The sequence below is a fragment of the Alnus glutinosa genome, chromosome 10, assembly GCF_958979055.1.
Source record: "Alnus glutinosa chromosome 10, dhAlnGlut1.1, whole genome shotgun sequence".
Classification (NCBI taxonomy): Eukaryota; Viridiplantae; Streptophyta; class Magnoliopsida; order Fagales; family Betulaceae; genus Alnus; species Alnus glutinosa.
The window spans coordinates 15317549-15334999 of NC_084895.1; the positions used below are offsets into that span (position 1 = coordinate 15317549).

The window sequence follows — 17451 nt, forward strand, 5'->3', positions numbered from 1 at the left end:
TATGTCAAATTTCTCTATGAAATTACTTACCACTTTCCACGATCACCAGACGGTTCCTTGTTCAACCAACCCTATCTCCCACTAAGCAATATTTATTTTTTATTTTCAAGAAGACAAAAAAAATTTAGATCAATCATCTTTTTCTTCTTCTTTGATTGTTATATATAACTCTCAAGACCGAATAAATTAACACTTGATCTTTAAGTTATGAGAAATGTTAGATCATTTATTGCGGTCCTTCTTGTATTTTTTTTTTGTGCTGAGTATAGTTTGTCAACGAAATCATACCCATAGCAAGACGCATATTTCTTTACTTTAATGTTTTTCATTTTTTTCTTGCTAGGAGTAAAACAGGAAAGTGAAAAATTCATTGTCAAGAATATGCGTATACATATATGACGCGCCTTAGAATGAAATCTTTTTCTTCTTTTTTTTTTTTTTTTTTTTTTTTTTTCATTTTTTACCCCAATCAAGATGCGTATTTCCTCACTTCAACATTTTTTATTTTTTCCTTGTCAATGATAAAATGGAAAAGTGGAAAATCTATTTTTCTGAGAGCTATACTATTTTTTTTTTCCTGAAAAGACGCATACTTCCTCACTTCAACGCTTTTTCATTTTTTTTCTTGCTAGGGGTAAAACGGAAATGTAAAAAATTCATTGTTAGAAATGTGCGTATACATGACGTGCTCCAGAATAAACTTTTTTTTTTTTTTACCCATGTCAAGATGCGTATTTCCTTATTTCATAACCTTTTTTTTTTTTTTTTTTGTTAGGAGTACAATGAGAAAGTGAAAAATCTATTTTTTTTAGAGTTGTACTTTTCTGACTTGCACGCTGTACACAAGAACAGTGTACAATGCGCAGGAAGGAAGAGAAGTGGGTGGGGAAATTTCTAAACATGGCCTATATATATATGGGCTTTAATTTTGTTTTGTTTTTTGGTTTTGTTTTGTTTTTTTGTTTTTGTTTTTGTTTTTTTTTTGCTTTTGTTTTGGTATAGTATCGGTTTTAATTTGGTTATTTATATAGCAACTAATTTCAGCCAAAATTTCAACGTTAAGGAAAGGACACGATGAACAGGAATCAAATTAAAGCTTTTTCTTATTTTTGACTGTTTCGCCAAAAAAAAAAAAAATCAATTTAAAAATGTTTTCAATTAACTAAAGAAAAGAGTAAACGTGCTTTTATTTGCATAAACAATTTTTTAACACTCTCACAAAGTAATTGTACTATAGTAATAATTCATTGTCACATTTTTATACAATTTTTTACTACTTTGTCTATGTGGTAATAAATCATCACTCATTGTACCATAATCCCTTATGAGCAATTAAATAGGAGAATTGAAAAAGAGTAGACGTTAATTAGAAGAGTAGTGATAGGCAGGAGCCATCTTGCCGGCCCCGGCCCCTGCCCTGCCGTTTCCTACGTGGAAAGGGCCATTTCAGTTTTAACATAATTTTTTTTTTTTTCAAAAAAAAAAATTAAAAAATTAAAAAATTGAAAACAAAAACCAATACAGCACCCCATTTTCTCAATTTTGTTCCCCGAGCTTCCCCAAAATTTCCCTCCCTCTCTCCATCTACCCCAAAATCTTCCCACCGTTGACCACCATGCACCACCCGCCACCATCGACCACCACGTACGACCCGCCATCGTCGTTCTCCATCTTCGGCCATCGTTCGTTCTCCATCGTTCCGGCGACCATTTTCGCACGAGCCCGCCACCGTCGTTCTCCATCTCCGACAGAGCGACCGCCGACGAGGTCCCCCACCGTCTGACGACCCATACCCAACCATCGGCAGTCTTCTAGTTCCAGCCCTCTTCCATCTCCGGCCGTCTTCTAGTTTCGGCAAACCAGCCTTTTTATTTTTTTCAGCTACCGTGACCCAGCTCCACCACCGTCGACCACCACACACGACCCACCACTAGGTACTGCCAGGCGCCATCTCCGACGATCCATACCCATCTCTGTCTCCCTCCACGACGACCCATCTCCATCTCTTCCCACCGAACAGATCCGACAAGCCCAACCATCAAAATAGGTAAGGTTTTCTCTATTTTTTTTTTTTTTTTCGATTTTCCCTGTCCTCTGGCAGTTTCTAGTAATGAATTACTAGAAATTGGAGCCCAACGAGATTTGGCTAAGATTTGGGTTGTTTAAGTGCAGATAATGCATTATTTTTATTCCTTTTGATTTTCTCTCAAGATTCTGTTTGGTGGCTGTAAATATTGGAATGAGTTTTGTAGTTGCTGGATTTTCTTTGATGTTGTAGTGTTATCCTTTTAAGCATCTCCACTGCGAGCTCCGTTCCCCCAACTCAGCCAGCCGCATCTCTCTGTTTGCTGTCTCCACCGTTGATGGAACCAAGGTTAGGTTTCTCTGATTTTTATTTTATTTTTCTGTTTTTAACACGAGGCACGATTTTTTTTTCTTTACATTTTCTTTGGTCTGGGTTCGTTTTGGTTTGTTGGTGGAAGATGAAATTTTTGAACAAGGATCTAATATTGTGATTGAACCTGATCAAGGATCCAATTTGATGAGTTTATTATGATTTTTGGCGTCATGGTGCATCACGAATTCATTATGGAGGTGGGAGATTGAGAATGTTAGCATTCTGCATGTGGGTCTGATTTGGGTTCTTTGAATGAATGAATGTTGGTTTATCAAAACTCTATTTGGTTGCACCCAAGTTTTCAACAGAAACTGAGTTGAGAACCATTGATTTTATAGATATAAAGCAATTTTTTTCCTAGATTTCTAAAGCATTGTAATTTTTTTTTTCTTGATTAATTGAATGTAATAGAGAAAAAACTGGTTAATATGAAATGCTGGCTAAGCCGAAAGATGGTTTTTGATTTTGTTGGGTTCTTTGTGTTTAAGAGATGCATGTAGATTTAAAAACTACATTATGATTTGCGGTTTGATTTTTTTAGCTTCTTTTTGCTACGATTTTGGGATACCTGATCCTTATAAGGACAAGGCAATGATGGAAGGTAAGAAAGAGTGGTTTCATCTTGCAGTGGGACTCTTATTTTTGGTCATTGGTGTTTCTGTTTTTGCATTCCATATGTTTGATAAAAATTCCATGAGAAAGAGTGGTTTGTGATTTTGTAAGTTTTTTTTTTTTTCGTTCAAAATAATATTGTGGAATGAGAATGTTGTCACAAAGCTGAATGTGGCATGCTTGAATGGTTTTCTTGTTAACTAGGTAATTTTATAATGGGTTTTGTTTCTAGATTCCGGATAATGGTTCATGGAACTTCAACTTCATTGGGTGAAACAAGCACTTAGTATGGAGTATGGGGTGAAAGCTCGGGACACCTCGTGAATATTACCATGAGGAACACAGGCCAACTCATTTCCTGGAGTTCAGCATCGTGGAGGAGGGAGAGATGATTACTGAAGGAGATTGCAAATATAACCTTCTCTTAGAAGTTGAGACCAGCAGTATCTTTCCAGAGGTTACATACAACGCCAAAGTGCATGTACTAATAATCTTAACTTGGAAGAACCTTTTTTGTTGTAAAAATCGTGTATCTTGATATGTTTGCATATTGATGTGTGAGGTTAAGTTCTCTAAACTTTTTGCATATTGGTGTGTGCGATTAAGTTTTGTAAACTTTTTAAGGCAGGAAAAGTAAATGGAATTCGGTGGGTTGTTGTGTTGATTTGCCAAAGGATCTCTCATTTTATTTGCTGTGTTACTGATGGTTGGGACAAGATTTTATTTTCCACCATGACATGTTCATTTGTCTTGGTCAACTTCGGTCAGTTGTTCTCTGTTCTTTACCGCATTATTGCAATTTTAATCCTAAGTTAATTACCAGTTCTACAGAGCAAGAGGTTGAGCATGGTCAGCATACCTTCATCACAGAATAAAATTGATCACAGAAATTTGAATAGTCAAACCATCCAATTAAAAATCCTTGCAGGCCTTTTCATTTTCCTTCTCTGGCAGTGGTAATTATTCGGGCTGTAGTTGATGCAGAGGTGCATTGTATGCAACTGAAAGGAAATGGTCTTTTGAGTTCGATTGTTCCATTTCTTGTACTAGAATTCTACTCGTATGTACATGAAGTTGAAAAGCCCATATTAAGATGAACCTTTGTTATCATGTTTGCCATGTTAAAACATATCCACAACTATACATAAGTGTTGTTTATTCAAATGGGCCGTTAACAGTTTGTGTGCATTTGTATCCAAATTTGAATGGCATTGCTACTCGGTGGATCTGAAAAAAAAGGGAACCACTTTTGCAAGCAAACGCTTTGACAAGCTCGGTAGATAATTTTGCAAATATCAGACTCCAACATCATCTTCATTGTCGCCGCAATCCCCCTACGAAATGCAACACAAAGCTATGAATTAGAAATTTAGTTTAGGTATTCACACCAACAGAAACACAGATTTAACCCACCAAATAAATCATTAAACATCAAGGAACGGGATCATTTATTGAAAACCAAGAAACATGTTCGACTAAATCTATCCATCTACACGTGTCTCTTAAACCCAAATAACATAACAAACTCGAAAACCGTCTTTCGGCTTAAACAACATTTCATATTAACCAGTTTTTTCTCTACTACATTCATTTAAGAAAAAAAATTACAAAGCTTTAGAAATCTAGAAAAAAAAATTGCTTTATATCTATCAAATCAATAGTTCTCTACTCAATTTCAGTTGAAAACTTGGGTGCAACCAAATAGAGTTTTGATAAACCAACATTCATTCATTCAAAGAACCCAAATCAGACCCACATGCAGAATGCTAACATTCTCAATCTCCCACCTCCATCATGAATTCGTGATGCACCATGACCCCAAAAATCATAATAAACTCATCAAATTAGATCGTTCAATCACAATATTAGATCATTGGACAAAAAAATCAATATCAAAATCAAAATTAGGATTTCATGCACTCTTTAAAATCAATATCAAAGTAAAACTTTATCAAGGGAAAAAAAAATTGTCCAATCTGCACTTCAACAACCTACTGAACCAGCACAACTAAGATTTGAATCTGAGCATCCAGCATACTAGATGGAAAATTAATAAGAAAAAAAAGAAAAAAAGAGTGCTTCTATTACCACATGACTTGTTCCATTCCTCTTCATGCCATTTGGATAGCATATTTTGATTCCTTTGGGTTAGTATGGTCAACCCAAATGATCCAAACTATTTGACATTCTGAAAAACATAAAAAGAACCTGTTGACCATTTTGTTTTTTCTGTGCTGCAGGAATCTATTTATTTATTTACTTACTTATTCAAGCCACCCATTTTGGAGCTCCAAATTTGATTCATGGGCCACCCTGCCGGTGGATTGACTATATAAAATTGGCCAATTGGGTAAAAGGCTGTCCTATTTCTCATTAAAAAAAAAAATTGCACCAAGTGAATCTATATGCTAGTGGACTAGAAATCTTGTGAAAACCACCCACATGAGGAACAAAAAGCTTAAACAAAAATAAAAGCTATTGCCAACAGTAGCTCCATTGTCACAAGCCTAAGGGCCAAGAAGCTAAAAATATGGCTTTAGAAGAAACAAGTGGGATTATTATATTGATGTGAAAAGGCATGTTGGAGATTCTAATTGTTCAACCATTCAATAAGGAGAAAAAGAGATTCTCAGAAAAAAAAAAAGAAAAAAAAGAAAAAAAAAAAAGCACCTAAATTCCACACTTTGCTTTAGTTAGTCTAATAAAAGTTATTTCTCCATATGGGAACACTTGACCAGATTCAATCAAATTTATGAACCACCTTTGCAAGTTTCTCACCACAATGAAAACAATGCTGGCCTTGCATACAGAAAAGGGCAACCGTGCAATTTGTGAGTGTCATACAAGAATGTGGTAATAATAAACTTTTGTACAGAACAAGAACAAAAGTGTTTCTGACATTACGTATATACAGTTTGAGCATTACACCTATCAGGCAGAAACCACCAAACGTACACTTCTGCAAGATGGAAGATGGCATTCTTAAAAACTAATATGCAAGTTGATGCCTTTGTGGTGCGCTGGTTTGTTCCAAGGATGATCACAATTACAGTTACATCATCATGATATTTCCTCCTCCTCCCAGCTGGAACATTCATTAAAAAATTAGCATCATATTTTTGTTAACATTAGTGATTGCATGACTTGCATTCAATACCATATCCTTAAATTAATGCTTTGTTGGGCCAGTGGGTGCAGCTCACCTGATTCAAATTCAATTACACTCATCACCCACCTCTTTTCCTCCTCCTCCTCCTTTTTTTTTTTTTTTTTCAATTCTTTATGGAAAATTAAAATTAAATCTTTATGCAACTTTCTTGTGAACTTCCAGCATACTAAATGGAAAGACCATCAAACAATCAAAAAACCACCAACAATTTCCAACAAATCGGGTACTCCACATGCTTCAAGAATTTCAACATCTCCTCTAAGGAGCTTCGGTTACATTACCCCAAAACAATCAAAAAACCACAAACAAGCAAACAATATCGAGTCAGGCAGCAAGAACCAATACCCATTCAGAGATTGACCCAAACCCAGCATTAACATCCCATTCTGAAACATCATGTCCCATGGGAGTTTTTCGGTTTACAATGTTTCATAATCCACATAAACAAACATGTAAGAAGGAATTTTATAACCAGAAACCCAATAGCAAAAAACCACAAATCACAGCAAGGAACTAAAAAAAGCAAATCCGAAAACAACTGAAAAAACCAAAAAATGGGGGAGATCGGTACCAGAGCGGAAATGGGGGAAATTTGGGCCGGAAATGGGTCGCCGGAACTGGGGGACCTCGTCGGCGGTCGCTCTGTCGGAGAAGAAAGACTGCCGGAGACGGAAGACGGCCGGAGATGGAGATCGCACGGTGGTTGGGCTCCAATTTCTAGTAATGAATTCCTTCCATAAGGGAAGAGTCTGTGGCTTCAAATGCTATTGAAGACAAGCATAACTGCAAAAAAAAAGAAGGAAAGGTGTTTGCTTTAATACCTGACGGAAACCTAGACTTGAAGGAGACGGATTTGGGGGGAAGCCAGAACTGGAAAACAGCCGGAGATGGAAGAGGGTTGGAGATGGAAGACGGCCGGTCGTAGGGTTTTGGCCGAAGATGAAGAACGACAGTGGTGGGTCGTGCGTGGTGGTCGACGGTGACGGAGCTGGGTCATGGTAGCTGAAAAAAACAAAAAAGGCTGGTTTGCCGGAACTAGAAGACGACCGGAGATGGAAGAGGGCCAGAACTGGAAGATTGCCAGTGGTTGGGTATGGGTCGTCAGACGGTGGGGGACCTCGTCGGCGGTCGCTCTGTCGGAGATGGAGAACGACGGTAGTGGGCTCGTGCGAAAATGGTCGCTGGAACGACGGAGAACGAACGATGGCTGAAGATGGAGAACGACTGGTGGGTCGTGCGTGGTGGTCGACGGTGGCGAGTAGTGCATGGTGGTCAACAGTGGAAAGATTTTGGGGTAGATGGAGAGAGGGAGGGAAAATTTGGGGGGAAGCTCGGGGAACAAAAATGAGAAAATGGGTGCTGCATTGGTTTTTGTTTTCAAATTTTGAATTTTTGAATTTTTTTTTTTGAAAAAAAAGAAAAAAATTACGTTAAAACTGAAATGGCCCTTTCCATGTAGGAAAGGGCCGGGCATGGGCCGGCAAGATGGCCCCAACCTACCACTACTCTAATTAAAAAAAAAAAAAAGAAAAAAAGAAAAAAAGAAAAAAAAAAAGTAAAAAGTAGACGTTAAACCCCTCTCTCCGCCTTTTTTATTTTTTTATTGAAATTATTTTTTTTAATATTAAAAAGTGGAGAGGGAACGTTGTCTCTATCAGTTCTCATTAAATACAGCAATTAGTGTGCGTCTATTGTCATCTAAGCTTGACTGATCTGAGGTACCAAAAAAGGTCGATTCTCCGCCCTTGATAGTGGTGCTGTCACACCTATTCATCCTAGAGCAGGAGGAACACCCACTGAGTCACAGACGAGCTGGCCCGAGGATGGGAAACAACAAAGTCACCGTTTACCACTTCCTCCCCTAACAATTTGCAATTCTTCTCCCTTTTCTCACTCAAATTCAGCGGCAACATCTCCCTCCATGTCGCGAAGTCCAGGAAGGGCGGAGAATCCAGCAAGCCCTGGCTCGCGCTGGAAAAAGGGAAAGCTGCTGGGTAGAGGCACTTTTGGGCATGTCTATCTCGCGTTTAACAGGTATATACCCTAAAACAAAATTCTTGGATCTACTATATATGTCTTTCAATTTTTACTCAGTCACAGATAAATGTATAACACTCAATAGGTCCTCTAAGATACCTGGGTGTTTAATTATCTCTTAATTTAGATTTTGGAAATGTGTCTTCCTATTTTTAGAGGACTGATAACAAAAAAAGGCATCACAGAGAAGCCAGTGTTCTTGTCACTATGATGCCTACTCTGATGTGTCACTTCTTATAAAAAAAAGATAAAAAAAAATTTCATAGAATTCCTTCCTTTAATTTTAGATGAATTGATAAGTTTGATGTTTGATGGTAGTCAAGTCCTTTGACTGTCAATTGCATGAGCGCTTGTTTTTATATCTAATATGATCAATATTGTTTGTTAAATATCTGGTGCAATATCCTCATCCCTTTTTATTTTTCCAATTGTTGGTCGTTAATGGAGTTTGTGCATATCTAATTTTATAATCTCAATTGGTTTAGTGAAAGTGGTGAAATGTGTGCAATGAAGGAGGTTGCGTTATTTTCAGACGATGCAAAGTCTAAAGAAAGCGCTGAGCAATTAATGCAGGTAACTTGATCTCCAGTAGATTTAAGAAATTTTCTATTGTTTGAATGATAAGGTTGAGGCTTTTCTATAACTTTGGCCAAATAAGTCATTTAGTTGCTTGTTTTGATTGAAAGCAGTATATTACATTCTGTTTTGGCAGGAAATTGCTTTATTGAGCCGTTTACGACACCCAAATATTGTGCAGTACTATGGGTCTGAAATGGTAGGTTTATAACTTACGATTTAATTTATATGTTTGTAATTATTGTATTATATGGTTTTGAAATATCTAGCAGCGTGCATGCCTTGGATGATTCCAACTTTAAAGAAGTTGTCGTAAATATAAATCTTCTATGGTGGTTCTTGAGTCATGAACTTTTGGTAACAAACTTTTTGTTACTTTGAATAGCCTAATTGCATACTACTATCAAATTGGTGTGCTGCATCATGGGAAACATCATATTGTTGTCAATTCAAGTTAATGGTGTATACTAAAGTTTTAAAAACTTCTTGAACAGGTGGGTGACAAACTTTATATTTAACTTGAGTATGTCTCTGGTGGCTCTATTTATAAACTTCTCCAAGAATATGGACAATTTAGCGAAGTAGCAGTCCGGAGTTATACTCGACAAATATTGTCAGGGCTTGCATATCTACATGCTAAAAATACCGTCCACAGGTGAATTGAGTTATCCATTTTCTTGATATTGTAATTCTAAACAAAAATCTGCTTCTATAATTTTTATTTTGCCCAACTTTAAACATTGTTCATCTTCTTAAACTGGATTTTTTTATAGGGATATTAAGGGTGCAAATATACTTGTCGACCCAAGTGGCCGTGTCAAGCTGGCAGACTTTGGGATGGCGAAGCATGTGAGTGTAGGCATAATCAATTTGATTTGATGTGAGATTGTAACAAAAGCAAATGACTACCCACTTATGCATGTTGAATTTGTGAATTGGAATGACTGTTAAAATGGTACATTATACTTGCATGATCAATGTCATAAATTATCAATCAGCAGAATCCTCCTTTTAGAGACTGGCTTGTTGGGTAAATATTTTTTTTTGATAAGTAAGAATTCATTAAAAAGCGCAAATGGGCGCAACCCTAGTACACAGGAAGTATACAAAAGTGCCCCTAAATAGTGGAAATGAAAGAACAAGAAAGTAAAAAGTCAGCGAACAACAAACTACCCAGGTTATGCGCCGACGCCCAAAGAAATAACATATTAAGCACATTTCTACAAAGAGCCCCAACCGAAACCTCCACATCCTCAAAAAGTCTAGAATTTCTCTCACACCACAAACCCCACAAAACACATAAAGGAACCTGCTTCCAAATACGGAAAACAGGACCACAACCCAGCAAAGTACCCCAACCACTCAATAAAACCACGACACTACTAGGCATAACCCACTCCACCCCAAACAAGCTATAAAAAGAACTCCAAACAACCCGCGTCACATCACAATGAAGAAGAAGGTGATCAACGGACTCCCCATGCTTTTTACACATAACGCACCACTCTACCATCACAATACCACGCCTACGTAAATTGTCATGAGTTAGGATCTTTCCTAAAGCCGCTGTCCAAACAAAGAACGCCACCCGCTTCGGAGCTTTAACACGCCAAATACCCTTCCAAGGAAAAGAGGCTGCCTCATGACAAACTAAAGCTTTGTAGAAAGTCTTCACTTCAAAAATCCACCTCTTGGAAAGATTCCACACCACCCTATCAACCTCCCCATGCCGAACCCGAGTAGAGTATAACTGATTAAAGAAAGACATCACCATCTCCACCTCCCAATCCTGAGCATAGCGCTTAAAGAGAACATTCCAATGAACCACGCATCCTACCACAGACAAATTATCCACCACCCAAGCATCAGGAGAACGCGCAATAGAGTACAGAGCTGGAAAACAGAGCTTGAGAGGCTTGTCCCCACACCAAAGATCATGCCAAAAGCGAATGTGAGACCCATCTCCCACCTAAAAATACAAGAACTTGGTAACACTATTCCACCCCCTTCGAATAAACTTCCAAACACTGACACCATATGGCCCCGTTACCGGTAAAGAGCACCAACCTCCCCTCACACTCCCATACTTCACCTCAATCACCGATCTCCACAAAGCTCCGTGCTCCTGAGAGAACCTCCAAATCCACTTCCCCAATAAGGCTTGATTAAAATTAATAACATTACGAAAACCCAGACCACCAGCCTTAATTGGAGTACAGACTCGATGCCAATTAACTAAATGAAATTTAGTCTCGTCACCCACACCACTCCACAGAAACTCCCTTTGAAGCCGCTCCAGTTTCTTAGCTACACTCACAGGAACAGGGAACAGAGATAAATAATAAGTAGGAATGCTAGAAAGAGTACTGTGAATCAAAGTCACCCTACCACCCTTGGACAAATAAAGTTTCTTCCAACTAGCCAACCTTCGTTCCACCTTCTCAATAACCCCATTCCAAATAGAAGTAGATTTGAACGACGCCCCCAGCGGCATACCCAAATAAGTCATTGGCAGAGACCCAATTCTACAACCCAGAATATGAGCCAAAGACTCTACATCTTCCACCTCGCCAATAGGGACCAATTCGGATTTGCCTAAATTGATCCTCAACCCTGACACTGCTTCGAAACATAAGAAAGTACACCTCAAATTTCGAACATGCTCAGCTTGTGCTCCATAAAAAATTAAGGTATCATCCGCGAACAGCAAATGATTTACCATTAAAGCTTCATTACCCATGAAACCCATTGAGAAGCCTGAAAGCAAGCCTTGGAGCATAGACGCATTCAACATCCTGCTAAGCGCTTCCATAACCACCACAAACAGCATAGGAGAAAGAGGATCACCTTGCCTAATCCCCCGCGAGCTCTGAAAGAAACCAGAAGGGACGCCATTTACCAAAATGGAAAATTTCACCGTAGAAACGCAGAATTTAATCCATTTCCTCCACCTCTCCCCAAACCCACATCTCTGAAGCATGTAAAGGAGGAAATCCCAATTCACGTGATCATAGGCTTTCTCCAAATCCAGTTTGCACAATAAACCGGCCTCCCCTGACCGCCTTTGGCTATCCAGACATTCATTGGCTATAAGAACAGAATCCAAAATTTGCCTTCCACCAACAAAAGCATTCTGAGAGTTCGAAATAATTTTCCCCAACACTGATTTAAGCCTATTAGCAAGGACCTTAGAAATAATTTTATAGACCCCTCCCACCAAACTGATAGGCCTAAAGTCCTTAACCTCCAAAGCATCAGCCTTCTTAGGAATAAGGGAAACAAATGTAGCATTCAAACTCCTCTCAAACTGACAACTATTATGAAATTCTGAAAATACCGCCATAATATCTTTTTTGAGAACCCCCCAACATTTCTGAAAAAAAGCCATAGAAAAACCATCATGACCTGGTGCCTTATCCCCGTTCATCTCCCGCACCACCTCCCACACCTCCTGCTCCTCAAAACCTCGTTCTAACCAAAGACACTCATCCGCATCAATGGAGGAGAAAGAAATTCTATCCACCCTAGGCCGCCACGAATTCTGCTCGGTATACAAAGAATCATAATAGTTTACAATATGATCCTTAATTTCCACCGGATCCGAAGACAAAGCCCCATTGATCCTCAAAACTCCCACATGATTGTACCTCCGATGGGAATTGGCCACCCTATGAAAGAATTTAGCGTTATTATCCCCTTCCTTCAGCCACAGAGCCTGAGATTTTTGCCTCCAATTAACCTCCTCGAAGAGGAGAGTTTTTTCCAGCTCCCCGATCATGTCTGACTTCTGAACCCGCTCCTCCTCCACTAAACCCCGAGCTTTTTCAAAACACTCTAGCTCTTTAATACCTTCTAATAATTCCTTCTTCTTCCCCACATCACCAAAGACCTTCGCATTCCAAATCTTCAAGTCCACTTTTAAAGCTTTCAACTTGCTAGCCAGCACAAAACTCGGCAAACCTTGAAAATCATAAGACTCCCACCAACGTTGCACTTGTTCTACAAAGCCAACAGATTTGAGCCACATGTTTTCAAATTTGAAGTATTTTTTCCGGTCTCTATTCGATCCACAAACCAACATCAAAGGAAAATGGTCTGATAAAAGTCTAGGCAAACGATTTTGAGACACATCAGGGTAATGTTCTTCCCACACCGGAGATAACAAAAACCTATCAATTTTAGACCAAACTTGATTATTGGACCAAGTGAACTGCCCTCCTTGGAGAGGAATATCCACCAGACTCTGCCCCTGTATGAACTCCGAGAAATCTTCCATAGCAGCAGAAAAACCACCAACTCCTGATCGCTCACTTGGAAGCCGCACCACATTGAAATCACCCCCAAAGCACCACGGTTTATCCTACCAACTCATCAAGCCAGCCATCTCATTCCACAAAACCCTCCTCTCCCCATCATCATTAGGCCCATACACACCCCCAAAAGCCCATAAGAAATTATCATCAATGTTACGCAGAGAAACAGCTAAAATATACCGTCCCATGCATTCATCCACCTTCTCCACAACCCTCCTATCCCACATAATCAAAATCCCACCTGAAGCCCCACTAGCCCCCATATAACACCAATCCACATGATGGCAACCCCATAGACTTCGAACCACCTCACTAGTAATGACTTCCATTTTTGTTTCCATCAAACACACCAAATCAACTTTCCATTCTCTAATGAGCCCTTTAATACGCAATCTTTTATCCAGCTCATTAATCCCCCTTACATTCCAAGAAAGAATATTAAGCTTCATTAACACAAGACACGCCCTTGCCCTTTCCTCTCCTTCTATAAGATTGCTCTCCCTTCTTTTCATAGTTAATGGAGCAATCCAGCCGCTTAATCTCCCTCTGGCCTTTTACTCCTGATACAGAGGTAACCAAAGCCAAAGAATCAGCCAAGGAATGGTCCCGCTTGGCTTCAGTTTGTTCAAATAAAGCCAACAATTTATCTTCAAATTGGTCACACGACACTCCTACTAGTTTGTAGTAACCCTTCACCCTCTCCATCAACCATCTAGGAGACACATTCGAAGCAGAATCTTTGTCCATCTCCACTGCCAAAGGCAGAACCGAAAATGGGCCCAAACCCTCCACCTCATCCCCTACACCACCCTCCATATTTACAGACCTGAAAACAGATTGGAAACTGAAAAGGGACAAATCCTTTGAGCCCTCCTGCTCTGTAGGAACGCCCGCAGAAGAAACACCCTCCCCCTCAGAGATCGAAGTAGATACCAACCCATTCCTAGACCTCAAAACGAGAGTGCCATAAACCAAAGAAGGAACAGAGGGAGAAAAATCCGAAACAACCAAGGTGTCCGAAGGGTCCGAGCCATCCCTGACCACTAGCGCATCTTCTGCCTTCATCGGAGAGTCTGCCACAGCAAGAATGGACTCCGGACCCTGAAGACCAAGAACGGAAAGCACCAAATCTTTGACGCCAGTAGAAGAAAACGACCCACCGGAACCCTCTGGAGACACTGGAAAAGAGCCCATCCTCACCGACGAACCCACTCCATCCTCCCTAGCCGCTACGACAAAAACCGGCAGAGTGCCCTGCACGGAACTGGACTCCGGAACAGAGGGACTAGTCGATAACGACAAGGGACGCGACCCACCTGGAGGCTCAGAGACTGCCGGAGGACTCTCTGACCCGCCGCAGTTCAACGCGGGCGACGGACCCACCTCAAAACGCCCTACCGAGACCGCTAACGGATCAAAAGAGTTGGGTTTCGGGGCTTTCAGAACCCACCGCAGCCTTCTCTTCCTATTCTTAATTTTTTTCTTCCGCCCACCACACTTGGGCTTAGACCCAGGCCCAACCGAGCAAAGCCCTTCACAAACCTTGCTGAGAGCTTGATCCACATCAGCCTTTAGCTTCTCCAGCTGGCTTTTCCACAGCAAAAGAGAGGGAAACGTGTGCTCTTCTCCTGTCAGCTGATAATCTGCAGAAAAATCACCACAGAAGCTACCCCCCTTGCCTCGAGCAACAGACTTCATAGGCCACAGACTGACATCCATCCCATCCTTCACGTTCTCTGCGCCACAACGGTCACAAAAATCCTTCTCCAATGGCTTCTCTGTTCGGGGCAGCTCTTTCTCCTCAACCGAGTGCTCACGACGCTTCTCACCTAACGGAACCACTGGATGATACAGCTTCTTCTCCACCCCCGGACAAATGGCGTCTCTACGCAGTACTTCCACGAAGGAAGAAACTCCATTTTTGCCGGGAGAGCCAACCGGCAAAAAGGGAATAGAACCTTCATTGACATCAACACCTTCATTGACATCAACACCTTCATTGACATCAACACCTTCTCTCCGAATCCTCTCTGGAACTGAAGCTAAACGAACCGTGCCATGCCCATCCGAAATATTGAGAAAATCTCTAACTTTACCCAGCTCAAGAACAAATTTGCTCCAACCTCGCCCCTCATATCCTTCAGGGATGCAAATAAACCCTCTCCGACCCCCCACAGCGTAAACTGCCACTTCGAGGAATCTACCAGCTACATTACCACCTCGTCTAATAATGAGAACCTTAGACCCCTCCCTGAAGGACCTAACAAAATCCTTATCCCCCGGAAACCACAACAGATTCTCCATCATCGAAACTAGCCACCCAATACTTTGAGCCCCAAGCAACACCAATCCTGAGAAGTTCCTCCTCCTCTCTTCCACTCTCACCACCGAGGCTCCTTCCACCACCGAAAACACAAATGACTTCGCCTCCACCCAGCACCACCTCTCCATACTTCAAGCAGCACTGACCACACTATCTTTACTCCAAAGCAACTCTAGAACTTTAAACCTAGATTCTAAACCTAGATTCTATTGTTAAAACTGTTGATCATGCAACATTCAAAGAAACCCACCCTATCTTTCCTGCTCAAATTGTATGGACAGCATCATTTTCCATATCACACTAAATGAAAATGGTACTGTTAGGTAAATATGAGTGCATATGGTTTTGGGCGCCTTCCAAAAGTACAAAATTGTAAACTTTAATGATGTTGCATGATCAACCCTGGCCACAGGTTAACTTAGTGGCAACAAAATATCAAAAGGTGTTTGACTTTGATTGTGAGGTTGCATGATCAACCCTGCTTGTCCCAACTTATTTTGTTTGTGCTTTGCAGATTACTGGGCAGTCATGCCCATTATCACTCAAGGGAAGCCCTTACTGGATGGCACCTGAGGTCAGAATGTTTCTCTTTTTAGCATGGTTTCCTTAATCATGCCACGTTTCTCAATAGTAGATCTTGATTCTCTTTTGCATTGTTTGCCCAGGTTATACGGAACTCAAATGGGAGCAACCTTGCAGTGGATATCTGGAGTCTTGGGTGCACGGTTTTGGAAATGGCTACAACAAAACTACCTTGGAGCCAGTATGAAGGGGTCAGTGGTTTAGTCAAAAAAGTAGAAGCTTTTAAATTCCTTCTACCCCCACCCCTGCATTTCAACAAAAATAAAATAAAATAAAAACCCCATTAAATATTGTACTTCATCAAAGCTTCGCCAGTTGAGCATTCTCTCATGTATTGGACGCATGCATGTCATATATATAGATTCTAGGTATTAATCATTTTACTCTTTCTTCTATCTGATCTCTGCATGTTATGGTTTGAAGGTTGCTGCCATGTTTAAGATTGGGAATAGCAAGGAACTCCCAGTAATTCCAGATCACCTCTCAGATCATGGGAAGGATTTTGTAAGGCAATGTTTGCAACGCAATCCAAATCAGCGTCCTACAGCTCTTCTGCTTTTGGAGCACCCGTTTGTGAAACATGTTGCACCATTGGAAAGACCTATTCTTGGCCCTGAGCCTTCAGATTCAGCTGTCGGGGTTACAGATGGAGTGAAATCTCTGGTATGAAATTTATTTTTACTATAATTGTTAGTCACTTTGTTTTTGTTACACAATTTCCATGTATGAATTATGCTATAGTGCAGGTTAGCCTGCTTCTCCTTTAATGTGCATAATGCAATTTATCAAGCTGCACTGCTCCCAGATGTTTGTGTATCAGGGAGTGTCTATGAACTTTGCTAAGTACTGTAAGATAGTAAGATACACATGGATTTTCTTACTTTCTGTCTTGCTTATTTAATTAACTGCAGTTTGGTGTTACGAGTGTTTTATATAAGTTGTAACAGGAGGTTGCCACAGGTAAAAAATGTGGAATGTATGTAGAAATCTCTCGTGAACATAATCTGCGAATTCTTAGGCTAGGAATGGAAGGTTGTATGACTTAGTTTTCCTGATTGTGGAAACCTTGTATTTAGTTTTGTCTTCAAAGCAGGATGAAAGTTGCAAAACCCTGTTAAAATTTAATTCCAAGACAAGTCTGATGTTACGTGCCTGAATATCAAGCGCATAACGAGATAAATTAAGGTAGGTTCTTAGAGGAAACTTGGGCTTCCTTCAAACAAAAGTTCGGAAAATCAAATACTTACACACTTTATTCATCAAATGGTAGTTCTTAAAGAAACATTACATAGACATCCTTACATAACACAAACAAATAACAAAGATAAAAATGATAACTCGGTCTTAACAATGGGATAGACCAACAGATAACATGATAACATCTAGTGAAATGATAATTCCTATCTTCATAGTTGCATGGCATGCGTAAGTCTGCAAGTAT

General features: G+C 40.0%; 1 long non-coding RNA gene and 1 pseudogene across 1 annotated transcript; both read left to right on the plus strand.

Moving 5' to 3' along the window:
- Positions 1–1565: 1565 nt before the first annotated feature.
- Positions 1566–3654, plus strand: LOC133880501 (uncharacterized). Its single transcript, XR_009902308.1, has 3 exons — positions 1566–2047; positions 2279–2374; positions 3243–3654. It is a non-coding gene; the product is annotated as an uncharacterized LOC133880501 (long non-coding RNA).
- A 3106-nt stretch (positions 3655–6760) lies between these two features.
- On the plus strand, positions 6761–16931 carry LOC133879091 (mitogen-activated protein kinase kinase kinase YODA-like; annotated as a pseudogene).
- The last annotated feature ends 520 nt before the right edge of the window (positions 16932–17451 follow it).